Raw genomic sequence first — 22,549 nt, forward strand, 5'->3', positions numbered from 1 at the left:
GGGATGTAGCCTTTCTGTTTAGCCTGTGAATATCATGTTTGGGACTAATATTGCTCCTGTCTTTTTTTGCTCGGTAAGGTATGTTTGTCATTTACACTTATACTAGTTGATTGTTGTTTATCTGCATTTTTTATTGCACTCACAATTTTAAGTATTACATTCCACCATTTTCTTTCTTTCTACTAGTGAGGTAAAATATATGTATACACAAATGTGTATTGTATGTTTCTGTAATTAAATAGGATTTTGTTTACTTTTATTAGTTAATTGGTTGAAACAAGGTTGTATAGGTGTTTAACATTCCACTAGAAAGAGACATGTGATCATCACAAACTTTTTGGTGCTGTGAGGATCATTGGCATGAGAGTGGCTGCTGCCCACCCACCACCATTTACTTTTGTCAGCACTTGTCCACTTAGTAAAGTGAACAAATATTTGTGTACCATTTTGTAAGGACTGCCGATTGAACTGTCTCTTTTAAGGTGGAAATTAAAAACATGTCTCCTTCATGTCAATAACTGAATCGTTTTGCACCAAAACCTTAACTAGAATAAAAACTGGTTGGTCATGTTTTTGGGAATGCAGACAAAGTTGTAAAATAGGCATTATATTGAAATCACCAGTTTTCGCCTTTTATTTTATTTCATTTCATTTTATGAATCGCTCTTGGGGTCACCTGAATCTCATTAAGTTTAAGAACTGGTTCGCTTGAGGTTCCGCCTAATATCACAACATTTATGGTATGGGCGCTCATGCAAAATATTTTTATAGCTCCCGAAAACTCAATGAAACAGTTCTTAAATCTATTTCCACTTCTGGGAATAATCCATGGCACAACTACTCGATCACTGCTGCAGAAAATCTAAATGTGGCCACAGAAAATTGGGGCAAAGATTCGATCTACACAGTGCAATTACATTCTCCATAAAAAAGCAACTTCACCAACTGTCAAAGGCATGCAACATCAACGCTTCATTGGAGAAAGGGGTCTAGCTTCCTCCTTTGGAACAATAACTGAAGGTCTATTAAGATGTCTTCATTAATATTCATGAATAGTGAATAACCCCACCCCAGTGCGAGATCTTAGAAGAATCACTTACAACAAAACAAAATGAAAAAATGCCTATATACTGGCAACTTCAGATGGATTCTTCTAACGTCACATTCTGCTCAACAGGATCTTAAATACTAGTCATAAGCTCTGAATTGTTCGCCCTTGTGCAGAATCCCAACGCTTTTTTTTGTTTACAAAACACATAGAGATGCTTTACATTTTGAAAAAACAACCATTTTAAAACAAACACGTATTTGAAGAGCCTTCGAAAAGGTTATAGGTTATGATGGTTAACTTTCACATATTTCATTTTTTTTTAAATGCAGACAAATAGTCAATTGAAAAGCCTAATAGCAGAAAGCTTTTTTTGAAAGATAAGAGAAGGAAAACGGACAGTGTAGAAGCTGACGACTGAATGGATGATGTCTGAATGGCTGGGAGAATTGTTGCCGATTCTTTAAGGAATAGCACACTGCCAATATCGCATAATGCCTTTTAGGAGGCAGTTGAGTCAGTTTGTGTTTTTTACCTCGGCTGAGAGGGGCCTGGAGTACTGAGCTCGGCGTTTTAAAGATTTTTTTCTCAGAAACTTTTCCAAACTTGTAAAAATCAAATTCGCACAACATCTTAAGCACAAGCAGCTCGTATACATAAGAGTGGTGGGGCCGGTTTGAGGAAGGCAGGGGGGATTCAACAGACAACCACAAGGGAAAATTAAATAAATAACTCATTTTCCCTTGTCGTCGTCTGTTGAAATCTCTCCCCGAACCACCTCCGCCAACATGACCCCACCACCCCACGGCTCTTACCTGCATGGGCCGCAGCTAATCTTTATAGACAGAGAGTACATTTCCAACAGAAAAAGTATGTTTTTCACAAATGCAAACATGTTTCTTATTTGTTGGAGAAAAAAGCTCAAACAGACCCTCCTGCAAATTGTGCTTAAAGATGTCCAGGAGGGTTTTGAAAGACAGAAAAGATCAGCTTGCAAGGGCTGCAGGAAGATCAGGCAGGCATGTAGAGACAGTGTCTGCAAGATCAGAGACGTGCAGGTGGTACTCCCTCCGCCACAGCTCCTTTAGCCATTAAAATGCTCACCATCTAGGTCTGCCTCGATGTTGAGAAATGATATGTTGGAGTCTGTGAAGTTGAAAACTGTGTTGTTGGATACCTCACCAAGCAGATGCTTCCAGCCGTTTCTGGAATTTGTCCGTAAGTTGAAGATGAGAGTACCAAGCATTCCGGACTCTGACTGCTCAACGACTTAACAGCCAGAGCAGCCTCACCAGTCTTAACTAAAATCTACGTCAGCTCACAGATCTCCATAATCAAAGCAGAAGGTCTCTCAGGTTCTGTCCCCTGCTGGACCAGTTCTACCCTTTTCTCTGGTAGCTCATTCACCTCACCTGTCATGCCTGTGGTGGTGCCTTAATCTGCACTGCCTCATTCAGCTTTGCCACCCACATCTACTGATTAAACTTTATCACCTATCAGGAGTGCTAGCACTTCAAGAACAATATCTAGAACTCCAAGGAGGCATTCTAGGAGTTCTCAGCATAGGTGGCATCATCAATGAAGGACATCAAGGCATCGCTCTTCATCTCATCAGTGCTTATCAGTGAAGATCTACACAACGGTCTAGTTCTTCTTGTTGCTCACAATATCCTCATTACTCATACACTTTGCATCCTTTTTTTTCATGAGGGAATAGTACTTCTCAACTCTCTCTGATTTTTCGTCAAGGATAATATCTCTCATAGATTATATTCCAAAATTCAAAGAAGCATTGGTGAGAGGTCCTGCAAAAGTTAACATAACCTATTTCAACAACCCAGCAAAAGACTTTAGTCATCCTTAATGCCCTGCACTGCTCTTCTTCTGTATGCCATTTGTTTGCCCTCTGTTTATCTCCAGCCAAAGCAAAGTCTGATCCAGCACGCTGGCATAATAAATAAAAGCCACCTGAAAAAGACCCTTTCTTCCTGGGTGCAGAATCCACCTTCTGATTTCATAATTTTGTCTGTTGCAAGGAAGTATGCCTACCCCAAAATAGAAAGGGGATAGTCTTTAAGTAATGGGAGGTTAGACCACATAGGTAAATATACAAACAAAATAGATACCTCACACGTTGCCATTAATCATGAAACATTAGAAACGAGGAAAAGGACAATGCGTGAGTTGATCATCAGTTATTTAATTGATTTATTTTATAATCCTAAAATTACATTCTTGTTATAAGAATCGTACACAAAAAAAGCCCAAAAAATTAGCCAAACCACAACAATATTCTTGCATGTCAATCAATGTGATAAAAATGTGCTGTTTTGATCTGTCTAATTTATCATGATTGATGACAACACACGAGGTATCTTTTTTGTTTTTATATTTGCTGCAAGTGAGTATCATTCCACTTCTACCCCTTCAACTGTGCCTCCTAAAAAGTAGTCTTGCTCCTTGACACAAAACCGGCTGCAAGGTTGAGGGTGAGAAGATTTCGCTTGGAAATGTGGACACTCCTCAGGAGTGCCCACTTTCCCCTCTCTAATTCGCATTGGTGATAGAGCCGTCCGCTATTTTGACATGCTGGAAACTACACGACTGGGGCATGTGAGTGGATTAGGTACAACATATAATATCCCTTAAGGCTAATGATGCATTATTTTATCTTTCCTCCATTAGGGTCGCCTTACCACGGCTTTTTACAACTGCTAGAGGAGTTCAGAAATATCTCTGGCCTACGTCTAAATTGTAACAAGTCCTTAATATTCCCATTGACTCTCTGGTAGGCACGCCAGTGGATCATTTACCAGTTTAGATACTGCATTGGGGATTAAAGCAGTTTCTCTATTTTGGGAATGGAAGTTGCACACTCTAGAACTCAGCAACTCTGCTTAAATGTGGAGAGGATCCTGGAGTCCTTGCAGACCACAGTAACTTTCGGGAACACCCTGCCCCTTTCCCTAATTGGCCGGATGGCTATTGCAAAAATGGTCCTGATTCCGCAATGTGTCTATATACTGCAGAACTCACTCTGTCCCATACCACGCACAATATATTTAGGCAACTTGATTCCCTCTTAACCACACTCCTTTGAGCGGGTCGCCATAGCATGGTGGCTTTGACAACTTTAACAAATGCTATGAAGATGGGGGGATTGGAGAATCCATGTCTATTTTTATATTTCTACGCTGCACACCTTTAACATGCAGCCAAAAAATGGCTTCTCCCAGGCAAAAATTGAGAAAGAATGGCTACTGTCTGGCGAGCAGGCAGATTTACTGGATTTGTTGATGGAAGGGGCTGGGACATCTGCGGACCTCCCCTATATAGTACGACAAACAGCTTTTATCTGGCAGTGTTTTAGAGACTGTCCTAAAGCGTGCGCCGTTCCACAGCTAACTTGACATATGGATATTGAAAACGATTAGGCAGTTATTGGACAATGTCCTTTCAGGTTTGGCAGGAGGGCGAATTTGCACTTTTGAGTGATTTGTACCCAGGAGAAACCTTTGTTACTTATGAAGAGGCACATCTAGATTTTACTCTCTGCCCTGTCCACTTCTTGTAACTTGCCAGCTTGGCTGATTTGGCCAGGAATACCTGGCCCTCATATCCTATGCCCCCCCCCACCATTCCCATACAAACACTTGAGATTTTACTCAATTATGGCACAGGATGTCACTTGATAACCTTACTATACAGAGCCATGTGGGCAGAGGCTGCTGGGGCTCTTCCCCGGGCACGTCTGGTGTGGGATCTTGACCTCGATACACCTCTATCTGACAGGGATTGGACGCGGGTTAATGAGCTAACACATACTGTTTCAAGTAATGCCCATTTTTAGTTGGTACATTACAACTTTGTTTACAGGACATATTCACACCCAGGGTTTTGCACCGTTTTTTATACCTGATGGCTGTCCCCAATGTGGTGTGGATGATGCTGACTTTTTGCATGCAGCTTGTCGTTCCCAGCTGGGCACTGAGGTTCAATCGAAGAGTCAGGTCTTGAAATCATTCCTGAATTGGGTCAGCGACGGGGATAGCCTGTGGGTAGGCAGGGTATTCTAGGTTCTGGTGATAAGGTAGGATAAGGATCTTCCTCCGGACCTGGTCTTATGGATCCGAAGGACGGTGGCAAGGGCTAGTTGGGTGGAGCAAAGGTGTATGGTGGGTTCGTGGAAAGAGGCAGTGGTTCAGGTATGCTGGTCCGGCGCCGTGGAGGGCTTTGTAGTCATGTGTGAGGAGCTTGAATGTGACTCTTTTGTTGACTGAGAGCCAATGGAGTTCTCACAGGTGTTCGGAGATGTGGCTGCGGATGTCGAGGATCAGTCTGGCTGCAGCGTTCTGAACGTTCTGTAGTTTACTGAGGAGTTTCAGGGCAACGCCTGTGTAGAATGCGTTGCCGTAGTCAAGTCTACTGCTGATGACTGTGTTGGCAACCGTCTTTTCTGACCTTAGTTGCAATCCATCTGAGGGTCTTTCGAACGCAGGAGAAGCGTGTGGAAGCATGAGAAGACAGTGTTGATCTGGCGGTTCATAGTGAGGGAGGAGTCCAGTATGATGCTGAGGTTTAATGCATGGTCCGTGGGTGGGTGTTGGAGTGGTTCCTAACGTGGCAGGCCACCAGGAGTCTTCCGAAATGGAGGTGTTGGTCCCCAGGGTGAGGACTTCGGTCTTGTCCAAGTTGAGCCTGAGGCAGCTGTCTCTCATTCAGCTGAGTGGAGGAATTGATGGATGGAAGCCCCACATTAGGACATGCAAACAGAGAGGTGTGGTACGGGTTTAGTGGTGTGAGACCTGATGTCCTATTGAGGCACCTATTGTAACTGGTGCATTCCACAATGTTTTTATATAAAACTCTGTATGGTATTTGTGTGCATCTTTCCCACCGTATATACCAGAACTTGCTTCCTGTTTTGTTTTGTATTGTACTATAAAATGTTTAAAAAAAGTTTTTAAAAAAGTGTGAAGTGTGCTGCTGCTAAACAGTCTGTGTATATAAATAGTGACTCATCAAGCATGCAAAAGTGGTTGGTACACATTCTGACACTGAGTGAAAGGCTCCAGAATCACATAAAAACAGTACACTCTATTGTGCCATCGTTTTGACCATATTCATACAGTTTAAACAGGGTCATCATCAGAAAACACCTGCCCAATTTATAGAATGGAGGTGGAAATTTTTCTGAGGGGTACTGACACATAGGCTGGCATAGGAGTGGCAGGGAATTAATCCCAATCTATGTTGTCTGGTCCCCAGTCAGAACATGTGTGTAAGAGTATGAAATTGTGGTCCCGAAACGTTCCTTATGCAGTTGATAGCCCTCTGGGATTAGGTTTTGTCGACAGAAGTAAAATAAGATAAAGGCAACTCCTTAAACAAAGTTGCCTGAAAGCGCTGTACTGGATTCTCTGAATGTAGAAACCTCAATTGAGGGCAGTGATTAATCAGACCATCGAGAGTGAATGTAGCTTATTAAAACGCTTGAGGAATGAATCCTTCAACTACCACACCGATCGCTTGTCTGCGGAGTCAATTGTTTTGTGTGTTTAATTCAAAGCGCTCCTGTCCACACGTCTGGCTCTTGGGTCCCAAAACCTAACAAGGCATCTGCATGCTGAACTTTCCAAGATCTCTTTCTCGGAGAGGCGCTCTGCCTCAAGTGTCTCCGGGACTCCTGTATACCTTTCCACCAATACAACTCCTGCCCTGAGTTCTGAAGAGGACCAGGACCAACCATTCTAGTAGATCCAGCCTGGGTACAGAAAAGTTGGTATCTAGAACTGCTGGGCTTGGTCAGACAGTCCCTCTGGGAAAACCTACTGTTGCAGCAAGAGGGCAGGGTTCCCCCACCCGGCCCTTCTCAATCTCTGCATTGATGCTTGGGGATTGAGCAATGACAGCTGAACACCTTCGAACTTCCTCCGGAGGTGGATGATGTCACCTTGGCAGCCAGATGTTTCTCAACTGTGTACACCTGTCGTTCAGACAAATGTGTGGTTTTATGTGACACATGCCAGATTTTCCTTTTTTCATTCCAAGTTAGCTGACGTTCTGTTTGTTTTGTTTCTCTTCCGCAAGACTTTGCTTTTGGCACAGTTAAGGGTTATATTTTAGAACTCTCGACCTTCTTACAGTTGCCAATCAGCCCTCATTGTTGAAACCACCAGTTGTGAGGCGATTTTTAAAAAGTGCTACAATATGTTTCCTCCTTCTCTCTTTGTAATGCTCCATAGGGTCCTTAATCTGGTACTCACTTATTTAATGTACACCCTTTTGGGCGCCTTACTATTAAGACAGTGTTCCTCATCGCCATCACCTTGGCATGAGCTAGCTTCGGGCTGATTGTGGCAATCCAACATACACTATTGTCTTCCCAGACAAACTGGTTCTGCGGACAAAAGAATATATTCTACCAAAAGTTGTGACGCCCTTCCACGTTGGTCAAACTACAATCCTGCTGTGTTCATTGTTCCACCTCACCCCTCTAAGGAGGCAAAAAAAAGCAAGTCATTGCAGAAGAGAACCATCTCCCGCTAGATAATGCTCTGCATTAATATCTGCTACCCGTTGGCCAAAAAGCAGACACCAGAAGGACTGCATGCTCTTTCTACTAGGGCCAAAGCTGCTATCACTGCTTTACCACAATGAGTCCCTGTCCTAGAAATCTGCCAGGCAGCTACTTGGATATCCCTGCATACATTCAGGAAGCACTATTGTCTAGACAGTCAGGTTCGCTGGGAAAGGCATGTTCGAGGCATGTGTGTTGTAGATACACATGCTTGGCATACTTGTTGGTTTCTTTTTTTCTGCCATCGGGTTCGGACGTATATTGCTGCGCTCCGATTCGAAACAGTTAATCTGTATCCCTTTAGTTCGCAATTCACTCCACCCTCATCGGTATTGTTTTTGATCACGTTACCATCTTCTGTGTGTTGAATTGAATTGAATTTGAATTTGAATTTAAAATATTTATAAAGCGCACGACTACCAAGCGGTTTCTTGGCACTATGGAAGCAGTCCCGAGGGCAGGGCGGGAATCAGGCCGCTAATGTGGAAAAGCTTGAGAGAAGAGGAATGTCTTGAGAGCTTTTCGGAACTCTAAGTAGTGGGGGGAGGACCTGAGAGAAAGGGGAAGAGTATTCCAAAAGGCGGGGGCGAGGGTGGAGAATTTCATGCCTCCCGATTTCTTCTTCCTAAAACGAGGAACAGAGAGGAGAGATAGGGAGGAGGAGCGCAGCTCTCTGCAGGGGATGTAGGCCTTAATTTCAGAATTGATGAAGGCAGGGGCCGTCCCTGCCCGGGCCTGGAACGTTATGCAACACATCTTGAAGAGGGCGCGTTCCCGGATAGGAAGCCAATGCAAGGCTTTAAGTAGAGGGGTGACGTGATGAGACTTGGGGAGATTATAAGCAAGTCGGGCGGCCTGGTTTTGAACCAGCTGTAGTCGCCGAAGGTCGTAGGCAGGGGCACCAGTGTACAAAACGTTGCCATGGTCAACGCGGGAAATGACCATGGCTAAAAGAATAAGTTTAAGGGCAGAGAAGGAGAAGAACCTTGAAATCTTTTGGATAGTGTGGAGAATCAAGAAACAAGATGAAACAACTGAGCTGATCTGGGAGTGCAGGGTGAGATGATCGTTCAATTTTATCCCTAAGGTCTTCACTGAGGAGGGGGGGGGGTGGGAGGACCCAGGGAAGAAGGCCAAAACAAAGAATTCCAGGGACTGGAGCTACCACCTGTAAGGACCAATTCGGTTTTATCAGCGTTTAACTTCAGGTGGTTGTAGTTTGACAGATTGAAAATTGTGAATGGACTCTGGGGAAGAGGACAGATTGAAGATAAGCTGGAGGTCATTGGCATAATTGTAGACCGTGACCTCCATCTGCTGTAGTGCAAAAACAAGAGGAAAAATGTATAAATTAAACAGAAGGGGGGACAAGCAAGAGCCTTGTGGGACGCCACATTGAACCTTGCGGGAAGGTGCAGAGAAATCGGCCAATTGGACGGCCTGAGTGCGGTCCCTCAGGAAGGAAGAGAGCCAGACCAGAGAAGATCCCCTGATGCCAGCCGCCCTGACACGGGTGAGTAGGATGGAGTGGTCAACCGTGTCAAAGGCGGCGGATAAATCAAGAAGGACCAAAGCCTGGGGTAGATTGGTGTCCAGTCCCTCTCTGAGTTTGTCCATGACAGAGAGAACTACAGACTCCGTAGAGTGTGCGGGGCGGAAGCCTGCCTGACAAGGGGCTAGAAAGCCATTTTCCTCAGCGAAGGCACTGAGCACTTTGGTAACGTGTCGTTCTAGTATTTTACCTGAGAAGGGAGATGGGGCAATAATTTGCCATAGAGGTGGGGTCTGCACCGGGCTTCTTTAAAATGGGGATTATTGTAGCAGATTTGTGTGGGTGTGGAACAATGCCCTAGGCAAGTGAGCCATTGAGAAAGGTGAGAGGGGGCAGGGGGCAAGCCAAATAGATTTGAAGAACTTTGGAAAACTTTCGTTATCCATAAAGAGTCTGACCGTGGCCTTCGGGCCTAGATCTTCTCCGGTTTCCACCCGAAGATCCGGCATCCAGACTTATGCCGATGGAACGGACGCCATTCCAATTCTGTCCTAGGTTCCATTCTAAATAGCTGTGCATCGATCTTCATAAGGTCTGTTACCTTTGTCTCTCCCCAGATCATAAAGAGGATGACTGCAACTTATGTATGTCATTTCATTCGAAAAAGACTCTGAGGCCGTCGCTCTCGACGAAAAGACATGCAGCTACAGTCTAGCGAAGAAACTCTGATATGTTTGGCGAAGAGGCCAAACAAGAAGAGATGGAAGCATCGGCGGCAGATGAGGAAGAGACCTTTTCTGTTCAGGACTCTGATTCAGAGTTGGAGATCGAACTCGAGTCCCACGATGTTTCTTTTGGACAGGGTGCCATGAGCACCAAAGCCCCTTTGCCCACGAAACCCACTCCAATCAATCAAAAGGCTTCTGGGCCAGCACTGCCATCAGGCCATGGTCGGCACCGAGACTATGGTTCCAACGCCCCGCCTTCTGGATCATCAACAAAACAGAAAGTCAAGCCTTCCGGTTCGAGATCAAAACGAGAGGATACCTCCTTGATGCCGAAACATTTGACATCCAAAGATAAAAGAGACAAATCTGAAAGAGACACGTTAGTGATAGATTCCTTACCTTAGAATATCCCCAGTCCTCAGACTGGATCCGGAAATTCTTGCGTAGCAGTACCCTTGCGCGTTAGTAGACGTGGTCTGCGGCTCCGCGTTCGTCGTCGGCGTTGTGGGCGCCGTGATGAAGTCATCGGAGTTCTTAGACGCCGCCTCCGCGTGCTGACGTCAGTTCTTCTTTTTCCACGCCAGCAGCGCAGATCCGGAAAAAGTGGTACCTTAGTCACTTTTTGACTAAACTTTTTAAGATCTTTTTGATCATTCTCAGTCTTCCACTCCGATCGGTGCCGAAAGGGATGCCAGGTTTCAAGCCTTGTGGGGACTGCGACCGACTGATGTCGGTCACCGACCCTCACCGTTGGTGCCTCCACTGTCTCGCCGTCGATCACGACGACAAGGCCTGCTCCGACTGTCGGGCCTTAACCTCAAAAGCTAGGCCGGAGCGGTCCTGCAAGCGGCTCGAGCTCCGGCAGTCGGCCCTGCGCCGTGAGAGGTCCTGGTCCGGACAGAGGTCGAGGGACCGGTCGCGGGGGCGGAGCCATCACAGCTCCGGGAGTCAACATCACTCCTCAGGTTCGAAGTCGTCGTCAGGTAAGCACAAGAAGTCGAAGAGACGTCATCGCTTTTCCGACTCCCCCCGACGCTCGCATGATGCGTCCGGGGGTTCGGGTGACACCGCCCACACGGCTCCTTAGGAGTCGCGGGCGTCGCGATCTGCCCCATACCCTTCGGTCCCTGGGCAGCAAGCGACGCCGGAGGAGATCGAGCGCTTCCTCATGGCCATGAGGTGCCTCACTCCTCCGGCGGGTTCCGCGGTGCCTTCGGGCCCAGCGGACCCGTCTGGGGGTCCTAGCAGGTAGGGTGCTTCGGCCCCGACGCCGGCAGGTGCTTCGGCCCCGACGCCGGCGGGTGCTTTGGCCCCGACGCCGCCGAGCCTGAAGCACCCGCTGGATCCGCTTCCGGATCCAGATCGTCGCCGGTCGACCTGACCACCTCACTGGCGCCGGTTCCGCAGGTGTCACCTCCGGCGCCGTCCTCGGGCGGCGCCGTCCCCAATACTGCTCTCGACGCCGATTGGGGAGTTCTACTTCAATGAACCGGCACCATCATTTGTCAACCCTGAGTACCAGGAGATGGGTGATGAGGAGGAGTATTGGGAGGGGTCTGAGGACCCTCTGACACATGAGTGTCAGTCCCAGGAGGACTGGACAGGTTGACTTGGGGATGCCAGTGGTCTGGACACCTCGCCAGACACTGGTTTTGTCTCGCCTCCTAGCGTGGCTACGGAGGAGGGGGCAACCTTTAGTGTGGTGTTGACGCGGGCAGCCAAGGCCTTGGGCCTTGATCTCCCCGTCGCGGCCGTGAGGACTAATCTCCTCACTGAGGTCCTTAAACCGCAGTCAAGCTCAACCGAGCCTCTGATGCCGTTTAATGAGCCTTGACTGACGTTCTTTCGGGCACTTGGTCCAGGTACAGGTCAGCCTGTAGATCGGAAAGTGGCCAGACGCCACCGCCCGGCCCTGGGCGACCCTTGTTTCCTGTCTACCCACCCCACCCCTGAGAACCTGGTCATCCAGGCCTCTAATTCCCAGACCGCATTCCCGTCGGCTCCGCCTGATCGGTAATCCAAGAGGTATGAGAATTATGGAAAGAAAATATTCTCCTCCCTTAGTTTGGGACTGCGGTCTTCCAACACCGCAGGCCTCTTGGGCCGTTACACCCACTCCCTGTGGGACATGGTCGCGGACGTGCTGCCACAATGCCCGGCGGAGGTCAAAGCTAAACTCGCCCAAGCCCTTGTGGAGGGTCGAGATGCGGCACGTTTCTCCATCCGGTGTGGGCTGGATACCACTGACTCACTGGGCAGAGCTATGGCAACGACTGTGGCGATTCGTCGCCACGCCTGGTTGAGGTCCGCCAACTTTTCAGCGGATGTCCAGAATACACTGATGGACAAGCCGTTTGATGGCCGCCGCCTCTTTGGCGACAAGGCAGACCATACGCTTGAGCGCTTTAAGACTCCAGGGCTACGGCCAAGTACTTGGGCCTCTCGGCCCCGCGCCAGCAAACGGGTGCCTTTCGCTCCTTCGTGGCCAAGGAAGGGGCGTCCCCACACGTGCTGCCAGTCACGCACTGCAGACTAACATACAACGCGGTGGCGGCCGTGGAAATCGCCGTGGAGGCGGTCGGGAACAACAGCGAGGCCAGTCCAAACCTTCCCCCGCAGCATCCGCCTCAAAACCCTCCTAGTCCGTGCTTTCAGGCCCATGTGACGCCAGGGGAGGCAGGGTTCGCCATCACCACTCCCACTGGCGCACTGTCACATCGGACAGGTGGGTGCTGCAAATCGTCCGAAGGGGCTACTCCCTCCCCTTCGAGACGACCCCTCAAGCCATGCCACCGCTATACCACTGCGTATTGGGGGATCATATGCGGCTTCTGCAGGAGGAAGTTACAGCCCTCTTGGCCAAGGGGGCAATCAAGCGCGTTCCAGTGCCAGAAGTAGGGTGTGGTTGCTACTCCCACTACTTTCTGGTACCCAAGAAGGGCAAAGGGGGCCTACGCCCTATCTTGGATCTACGGAACGTCAACGGCTTCCTCCGGAAGGAGAAGTTCAAAATTCTGACACTGGCGCAGGTTTTAGCTGCCCTGGACCCAGGAGACTGGATGGTAGCGTTGGACTTGCAGGACGCTTATTTCCACCTCCCCGCCCTGCCGGCCCACCGTCGCTACCTACGGTTCACGGTAGGCCACGAGCACTTTCAGTTTACCGTGCTCCCCTTCGGCCTTACCAGCGCCCAACGGGTGTTCACGAAAGTGATGGCGGTGGTCGCAGCTCATCTGCGCAGGTTAGGGTTTTCAGTCTTCCCCTACCTCGACGACTGGTTGTTGAAGGCGGGTTCGCCCCAGACAGTCATCAGCCACCTCCAGACGACTGCGAATCTCCTGCGCCTGCTGGGGTTCTCCATCAACGTGCCGAAGTCACACCTGTGTCCCTCTCAAAAGCTCCTCTTCATCGGAGCGGTTCTCGACTCGGCGCAGTTTGGGGTTTATCCCCCCGAGCAGTGGGTTCAGGATATTCAGGCTCTGATTTCGATCTTTCAGCCTTTATCCTGAGTCTCGGTCAGGTTGACGCTGCGGCTTCTGGGGCTGATGGCTTCCTGCATCCTTCTGGTGCATCACGCCCGTTGGCGGATGCGGGCTCTGCAGTGGGACCTGAAGTTTCAGTGGGCCCAGCATCAGGGCAACCTGTCCGACCATTTCCTGATCCCGGAGGGCACTGCGAGACAGCTGCAGTGGTGGCTCACGGACCGCGATTGGGTCAGCGCCAGATCCATCTCCCTTCCCCAACCGGAGCACGTAGTTGTGACGGACGCGTCCCTCCAGGGCTGGGGAGGCCACATGGGAGAGGCGGAGATCAAAAGCCTCTGGTCTCCGGCGGAGTCCCGGCTCCATATCAACCTTTTGGAGCTGCGGGCGATTTGTCTTGCACTGAAGGCATTCCTCCCCTCTGTCCAAGGGAGTGTAGTGCAGGTGTTCACGGACAACACCACCGCCATGTGGTACTGCAACAAACAAGGCGGGGTGGGGTCGTGGACCCTATGCCAGGAGTCTCTGCGCCACTGGCAATGGCTGGAACATCAGGGCGTGACCCTGGTGGTTCAACACCTGGCAGGTTCTCTGAACGCCAGGGCGGACGAACTCAGCCGTCGGTGCATGATGAATCACGAATGGTGTCTGAACTTAGACGTGGCGCAAGGCCTCTTTCAGCAGTGTGGAGAGCCTTGGTTAGATCTATTCGCCACAGAAGAGAACGCGCAATGTCATCAGTTCTGCGCGTTGGAATTTCCAAGGCGGCACTCGCTCGGAGACGCTTTTCGTCGCGAGTGGAGTTGCGGTCTGTTGTACGCCTTTCCGCCTATACCACTTCTGCCCAGAGTGTTGAAGAAGATTAAACGCGACCGGGCCCAAGTCATCCTTGTGGCTCCGGACTGGGCACAAAGGTACTGGTATCCCGAGCTACTCAGTATGTCAGTCGATCCCCCGGTTCGTCTACCTCTTCAGGAGGACCTTCTGTCACAGCAGCAGGGGACGGTCCTTCACCCGAACCTGTCCAGTCTCCACCTCCATGCTTGGAGATTGAGCGGCGACAGTTGAGGCCATTTGACTTGCCTCCTGAAGTCTGTAACATCATTCTGGCGGCCAGGCGTACCTCCACTAAGTCGATATATGCCTGCAGGTGGAACAGATTTGTGGCATGGTGCACAGCAAAGGCTGTGGATCTTCTTTCTGCCCCTCTTTCTGAGGTTCTTCTCTTCCTTCTTTCTCTTGCTCAGCAGGGCTGTGCTCTGGGCACTATCAAGGGCTACCTTTCTGCCCTTTCAGCCTTTCTAAGGCTGCCTGATCATCCATCTTTGTTCAAGTCCCCTATTGTAAATCGTTTTCTGAAGGGCATCATACACACGTTTCCACCTGTTCCCTTCGTGATGCCTCAGAAGGACTTGAACCTGGTTCTTACTTTTCTGATGTGAGCTCCCTTCGAGCCACTTCACAACTGTCCTATCTGCCTTCTTACTCTGAAGACTGCTTTCCTGGTTGCCATCACCTCTGCCAGGAGGGTGAGTGAGCTCCAGGCTCTATCCTCTAAACCTCCTTTCCTTTCTGTCCATCCGGACAAGGTTGTGTTGCGGACAAAACCCTCTTTCCTGCCAAAGGTAGTCACAGCCTTCCACATCGGGCAGTCCATCACCTTGTCCACCTTCTTCCCGCCTCCCCATCACTCGAAAGAGGAAGAGAGGCTCCACCGTCTGGACCCAAAACGTGCGCTCTCATACTATCTGGATTGTACACGCCAGTTCCGAGTGGATGACCAACTCTTTGTTGGTTACGTGGGCGCTAAGAAAGGACGGGCGGTGCACAAACGGACCATCTCTCGGTGGATCGTGTTGTGCATCCAAGCGTGCTACTCTATGGCTAAAAAGGAACCTCCTGTTGGGCTGAGGGCCCATTCCACTAGGGCCACGGCGACTACTACTACCCTGGGCCGAGGAGTCCCCTTGCAGGACATTTGTCAGGCAGCTACGTGGGCCTCGCTGCACACGTTCGCAAGACACTACTGCCTGGACAGCCATGTCCGGAGGGATGGCTTCTTTGGCCGTTCCATCCTCCAGTACTTTCTGGAGTGATTATTGGTACGCTGACCCACCACCGGGGTTGGTATTGCTGGGGTATCTATGCTAAGGTGAGGAATCTATCACTAACGTGTCTCTTTCAGATGCACAAGTTACTACTTGTGTAACGATATATCTGTAAGAGACATTAGTTAGTGATAGATTCATTACCGACCCACCCATCCTCCCCGTTCTGCGAACCGATATCTAGGGTTAAGGTCATCCCCTTTCTGGGCCCTAGTTTCAATGGCACCAGTGTTGGTTTTTGACATGGCTACGCGTTTTTGGTGCGGAAAAGCTGTGTCTAAGAGCTGACGTCAGCACGCGGAGGCGGCGTCTAAGTACTCCGACAACGTCATCACGGCGCCCACGACGCCGACGACGGACGCAGAGCCGCAGATGACGCCTACCGACGCGCAAGGGTACTGCTACGCAAAAATTTCCGGATCCAGTCTGACGCCTGGGGATATTCTAAGGTAAGGAATCTATCACTAACTAATGTCTCTTACAGATATATCGTTACACAAGTAGTAACTTGTGCATCGAGCTCAGCACAGAAAAGTTCGACACTGAAAGATTTAGGATGCTCCTTTGAAGCCACCAGAGCCAATTCTGGAGAAAATGCAGCACAAGCTAGATATTAAGCAGAAGATAATCCACATTTACCCCAAAACTGGACACATTACCACTACACCATTGATACCACCTCCAAAAAGGAAGAGAGACATTGAGTTTAGAATACCTCTGAAGAAGAACAAGGACATAGCTACTAGTCCTATTAATATTCCTCCAACCAGTCTACCCTCTCCACCACTACCGGTCATACCACCATCAGACCCATTGCACATTACACCTCCAGGGTCTCCAGACATAGATCCAGAAATAACTGATAATCAAGATGATGAAGACCAGCTAACTGGCTCAAGGGATGACTATACTAGTGATCCAATAGGAGACACAGATCCTGATTTGTATCCAGCCAAACCTTCCCCTCCTGATGATAATAACCAAGGCCGGACTGGGAACCAAAATCGGCCCTGGTAAAGTGCTCGGCCGGCCCCCCCACCCCCAGGGTGAGGGTGGGGGGTAGGGGTGCGAACGCGCTCTTTTCCAGGGCCGGTTTACGGAAGATTTTGTTACAGGGCCGTTTTTGCAGCAACGCTGCAAAAACAGCCCTGTAACAAAAACCGGCCCCCACCCTTGCGGCGCACTGGGGGATTGCCCGGTGCCCGCAACGGCCAGTCCGGGCCTGATAATAACACATATCAAGAGATGATTGCTAGAGCAGCCACTTATCACGGAGTCACTTTACATAAGGAAGACCTAGAACAAGATTTCTTTTTTGAAACTCTTGGAAATACACTCAGAACATCTTAGTCTTTGCCTATGTTAAAGGGCATGATGATGCTTGCAGACGAAATATTTAAAGATTCTGTTAGGTCACGTATCCTCACACCTAGAGTAGATAAAAAATACAAAGCTCCTCCATCTGACCCTGTATTTATTAAGGATCAGTAGCCTTTGGATTCCTTGGCAGTTTCAAACACACGTAAAAGAGCACATTCACAAAGCTCCGGAGAAGCACCTCCTTTTGATAAGGAATCAAAGTTAATAGATGCAGCTGGAAAGAGATTGGCTGCTCAATCAGCCAATCATTGGAGAATAGCCAACACTCAAGGGCTGTTAGCTAGGTATGATATGGCACATTGGGATGAAATGGAAGAATTATTACAATATCTTCCAGAAAAACACAAGAAAAAAGGCCAAGAAATAGTGCAAGAAGGCAAGCTTATTTCTAATTCATTCATTAGACGTGCCTTACCGGCTGCCGATACTACAGCTAGAGGAATCAATACCAGCATTTTATTAAGGAGGCATGCATGGCTCCGAATTTCTGGTTTTCAAACAACCAGAGGTTCAACAGACTATTCTTAATGCACCATTCGACAAAGAACATATTTTTGGACCTCAGATAGACCAATCGCTAGAAAAGATGAAAAAAGACTCGGAGTAGGAAAATCGAAAATCAATGGGTGCTCTTAGGTCTCCATCAAATAGAGGTTCCTTTTGTCGCTCCTTCTCCAGAGGGGGCACCAAAAATAATCCAACATATGCTTCCACATCTTCATATGAAACACAGACACAGTTTCCTTCCTCTAGAAGATTTTATGGAGGTGGATACAGAGGTAACAACTTCAAAGGCAGAGGTAGAGGTACACCATCATGTACCCCACCCGCTAATAACAAACAGTGACTTGATAACTGCTCCCCTCAAACATTCATCATCTGTAGTGGGAAGACTACATCAGTTTCTACCCATTTGGCAGTCAATAACAACAAACAAATGGGTGTTGGATATTATCCAACATGGTTACTGCCTGGAACTCACAAGCAACCCTGCTAACATCCCTCATTGTGTTCACAAACTGTCTTTAGACTCAAACACGAAGCACAAGCTCTTCTAACAAAAGGAGCTATAGAATCGTCCCATTACAACAACAATGAACAGGAGTATATTCACTATACTTCCTAATTCCTCCAAAAGACGGTTGGTTAAGACCAACATTGGATCTCAGACAATTAAACATATACATATTGTCAGAACACTTACACATGGTCACTATGGAACAAGTACTTCCACTTTTGCAACAAAGCGACTTTGTCAACGCAAGATTTAAAGGACATATACTTTCATATACCCATTCACCCAGCACATTCAAATACCTCAGATTTGTGATAGGGAAAAATCATTATCAGTTCAAAGTGCTTCCATTTGGAGTAACAACTACACCTAGAGTGTTCACCAAGTGCCTAGCAGTATTAGCGGCACATCTTAGAAGACAACAAATGCATGTCTTCCCATACCTAGACGATTGGCTCATAAAAGCCAACTCATCTCAAATGTGTGCATCACACTCAGATTACCTTAAATCTTCTACATCAGTTGGGATTCACAGTCAATATACAGAAATCCCAACTTCAACCGAATCAGACTCAACCATATCTAGGAGCCATTCTAAACACTTTCATAGCTCTAGCATATCCCAGTGCAGTCAGGATTCACAATTTACTAACACTGTTACAACAGTTTCAAGTCAACCAGTACCGCTCAGCCAGAACATTCATGCAGTTACTAGGAATGATGGCATCATGCATTTCGATAGTGCTTCATGCAAGACTCAACATGCACCCTCTACAAGAATGCTTAGCACGTCAGTGGTTCAGGCACAGGGTCAGCTGACAGATCTAGTGTTGTTAGACAGCTGCACACATCGCTCTCTGCAGCAGTTCATCGACCCTATTCCACAAGTCAGGCTAACAACAAATTCATCTCTCACACAGTGGGGGGCACACTTACAACAGTTGACAGTTCGGGGTCTTTGGAACTCCAAACAGCAGAACTATCACATCAACTATCTAGAGCTGCAAGCAGGACAACTAGCGTTGTAAGCTTTACTACAGCACCTGGTAAAGAAAGTTGTCTTAATCTGGACGGACAATAAGACAACAATGTACTATATACAAAATCGGGGTGAGGGGACACACATTCTCTACAACTATCACGCCTCTCTCAGACCATTTGGTATTCGGCAATTCATCACAAAATCCATCTACTATCAGAGCACCTTCCAGGCACAGACAACATTTTTGCAGAAAGAAACAACTAATACACAAATGAGAACTTCACCCAAAAGTTGTCCTTTCATACTTTCAAAAATGGGGATTTCCATAAATAGACATTTTTGCCACAGCACAAAACTCGAAATGCCCCGACTTCGTCTCCAGGTTCCCACACCCTCTATCTAAAGGCAATGCCCTATGGATGGATTGGTCTTGAATATTTGCTTACGTTTATCCGCCTCTCACACTCCTTCCATTTCAAGTTCAGAAATTCAGGCAGACATCTCTCACACTGATTCTCGTAGCTCCCACATGGGCTCGTCAACCATGGTTCACCACACTGTTGGAACTGTCAGTGGTTCCACATCAGAAGCTTCACATAACATCAAATGTTCTCACACAGAACCGTGGAGAAATCAGACTTCTAAATCCCAAAGCCCTCAACCTAGCGATTTGGCTCCTGAAGTCATTGAGTTTGGTTCCCTAAACCTACTGCCAGACTATATGACAATCCTCAAAGAAGCAAGAAGACCTACCACTAGAGCATGTTATGCTACAAAGTGGAAAAGATTTGTCATATATTGTAATAATAATTCAATTGATCCGCTAGATGCATCTATACAAAACATTATTTATCTTTTGCATGTACAATGAATGAATGAATGAAATGTGATTTATAACCGCGCAACTTAGCCCAGTGGGCGTCAAGGCGCCACACTGGATTAGCCTACACATCTATTTGACTACACCTTGCAGCAGTATTTGCATAGCTTCAGAACAGGCAACAATTATCTTTATTGAAAGTACCTGTGATTAGAGTGTAACAGGGGCGGGAAGAATAGGCAATACGCTGATTCTAGTCTTTCTAGGTTTTATTTTAGAATACAGAGAGTCTGAGCTTTTCTTCCTCGTGGTTAGTGTTCCTCGTGGAGAACGGCTTCTCGCAGCTTTCCGGATCCCTGAGTCAGTAGATGCAGCTCTTCGTCCTCGGTCGGGTTTCCGTCGGGGTAGTTCTCCTTCGGATTCCGTTTTGCCTCTCGAGTGAAGACAGAGAAAAGGCAAACGGAGTATCAGTAATCCGCTCAATATGTCTAACGTATTACAGGGAGGGGAGTGAGGATTCAAACACACGTGACACACTCCAAAACTAGTGCCGTAGTGAAGGGTTCTGTGCTCGGGGTAAGGGAACACCAGGAAGGGGGGATATCCCGGGTTTAGTCCGCCTTATCTGTTTTACGTGTAACCCAGCCCCTGAGTCTCTCACGTACCTGGCTGAGCCATACACCTCCCGCGGGTGTATGGCTGGGCGGCTCGTGGTGTCGGTGGCCTCCTGGCTTCTCCGGCTCCGCGTTCTCCTCGTCGTCCCTCCGCTGTCTCTCCTCGTACGCTGCTCTCCTCCGCTCCGCTTCGCTTCCGTCTTCCTCTATACTCCGCTCCCTCCGGGTGAACAAGCACGTTCCTGATTCGTTGTTTTCGGCATAAGAGGTCTCCGTGTCCTGTTGAGACTCCTCCCAGTCGAAGTTCCAGTCCTCGGTTTCAACGCTCTGTGGGGAGTAAGAGGTATTAGCCGTCAAGTGCCTATTTGCAGGTTGTCTAGAGTCTTGCACCTGTGATGACCCCATGGTGTTACATAGAGCTTTTATGGAAGGCCTTAAAAAGAATAATACCACCCAGAGTACCACCTGGACCTGTCTGGAACCTTAACATTGTTCTTACAAGACTAATGGGCCCACTGTTTGAACCATTACACAGTTGTTCACTACAATTTCTGTCATGAAAAATGGCCTTCTTAATAGCTATTACTTCACTAAGATGAGTTAGTAAGTTACAGGCAATAACCTTAGAAGAGCCCTTCTTTAAAATGCATAAAGAGGGGGCGTGGCCAAGATGGCGGCGAGGTAGGACGTGTTCTCCAGAGCTCCTGCCCGCCACCTGCCAGATTTAGCATCTACGAGCGTCTATGGGACCCAGGAATAGCTGGTGACACCGGCGGGAGGCTCCCCCGGTGATTCTCTGCCCTCGACCGACCTGGCGGCCAGCCGCGGACGACGTCAGCAGCGGCTCAACGAGGGCGGTGAGGGAAGCTGTTCGGCCTCCCCCCGCTGATGCTTGGCAGAGGCTCCAACAAAGTGGCAGTCTGAGACAGGGACCGCCGGGGCCAGCTTTTCTCCCATCTGCCTCTGTCTAGACACCCAAACGACATGCAGGTTGCCCAGCACACCGCCTGGACTCCAGTTTCTCCTGCTCCGGATGTCGCGGGGGCCTGCACTTTGGAAGTGGCACGAACTCTGCTAGATGCACGGCTCCCGGAGAACGCAGGGCACCCCTGGTACGCCATACATCCTCGGACACACCGAGCTGGGATTGAGGTAAGAGCCCTCCCTCTCCCACGCTGCCCGCGGCTGTCCCATCGAGGGGTCATCACCACCCACGGCGGATGAAGACGCTGGATCCCTGGCCTCGATTTTGTTGGCGGCGGCCTACAGCACCGACCAACTGGGCCCGGAGGGAGGCGGGGCCACTTGCGCACCCAGTAGTGCGGCCTGGAGTGGAGGCCCGAGACACTGCAACATAACCATGACACCCTCTGGAAGCTCCGGAGGCGCTCTACGCCCCCACAGAGCAGTTTGAAGAGACTGCAACAGCTCCCCTCCCACCCCGCATTGGGAGCCACCATCTTGCTGCGGGTCGGCGAGGCTTGCATTCTCCTGGGCTGGACCGCGGTTGCTGAGGGTGGAGGCCTTGGTGAGCCGGCATAACCGGGGCCTTGCGATTTGGCCTCATTCCTTTGGTGCCCAATGAACTTCCCATTGCTGTGGCCCCTGATAAGTGGACCCTCTGTTGGGGGCAGAAAATCATCCAGCCAGCACCCCGGTAGGAGATCAAGCCCCGTTCTGTTGCCTGAGAGGTGGCCACGTATGCTGAGAGGGAGTCGCCATTGGTTTTGTGTAGGCGGTCTGGTCATCGAGGCTGCTCCTCGCTCCTAGGGGGAAAAGGTGTGCAGATAAAAGCCAGATATCCATTGGACCTGCCACGTGCTGCCGGCTGCAATGGGGTGACTCAGCCTAGCACAGGCTATTCAAAGCCCAACTTGTATACCTTCACGCACTGCAAGATGCGCCTTCGCCGATAACATCTGCACACCGGAGGCCGGTGTACCCAGACGGCCCCCTTGCCTGGAAGCGGGTAGAGCCCTTTCAGTGGCCGGCTGCGGCAGAGACACGTAGGGACGCCTGAGGCCCGCTCTGCACTCAGAGTCGACGCTTCAGCACCTTTCACTGCGCAGTGCCCGAGCTGATACATACCTCCCATCACTGACCAGCCGACAGGAGCTACACGACTATGTCCTCTTCCAGGATAAGGAAGCCGAAACCTCTGAAGGACATTTTCAGACGCGCACATTCCATTCCCAACATAGCAGCCGCGACTTCCAAAATGGAGGCCCTGCAGCAGTTTCCTAGTGCCGGTGACAAGCCCATTATGAAGGTGTTTTTGGAATCGCTGTTCCACACACTCA

General features: G+C 49.0%; 1 protein-coding gene across 2 annotated transcripts in view; it reads left to right on the forward strand.

Moving 5' to 3' along the window:
• The window catches only part of AKAP8 (A-kinase anchoring protein 8), an 895,754-nt gene that overhangs the window by 684,405 nt on the left and 188,800 nt on the right, over window positions 1-22,549 (forward strand). The gene's annotated exons all lie outside the window — the stretch shown is intronic.

The sequence above is a fragment of the Lissotriton vulgaris genome, chromosome 1_1 (assembly GCF_964263255.1).
Source record: "Lissotriton vulgaris chromosome 1_1, aLisVul1.2, whole genome shotgun sequence".
Taxonomy (NCBI): domain Eukaryota; kingdom Metazoa; phylum Chordata; class Amphibia; order Caudata; family Salamandridae; genus Lissotriton; species Lissotriton vulgaris.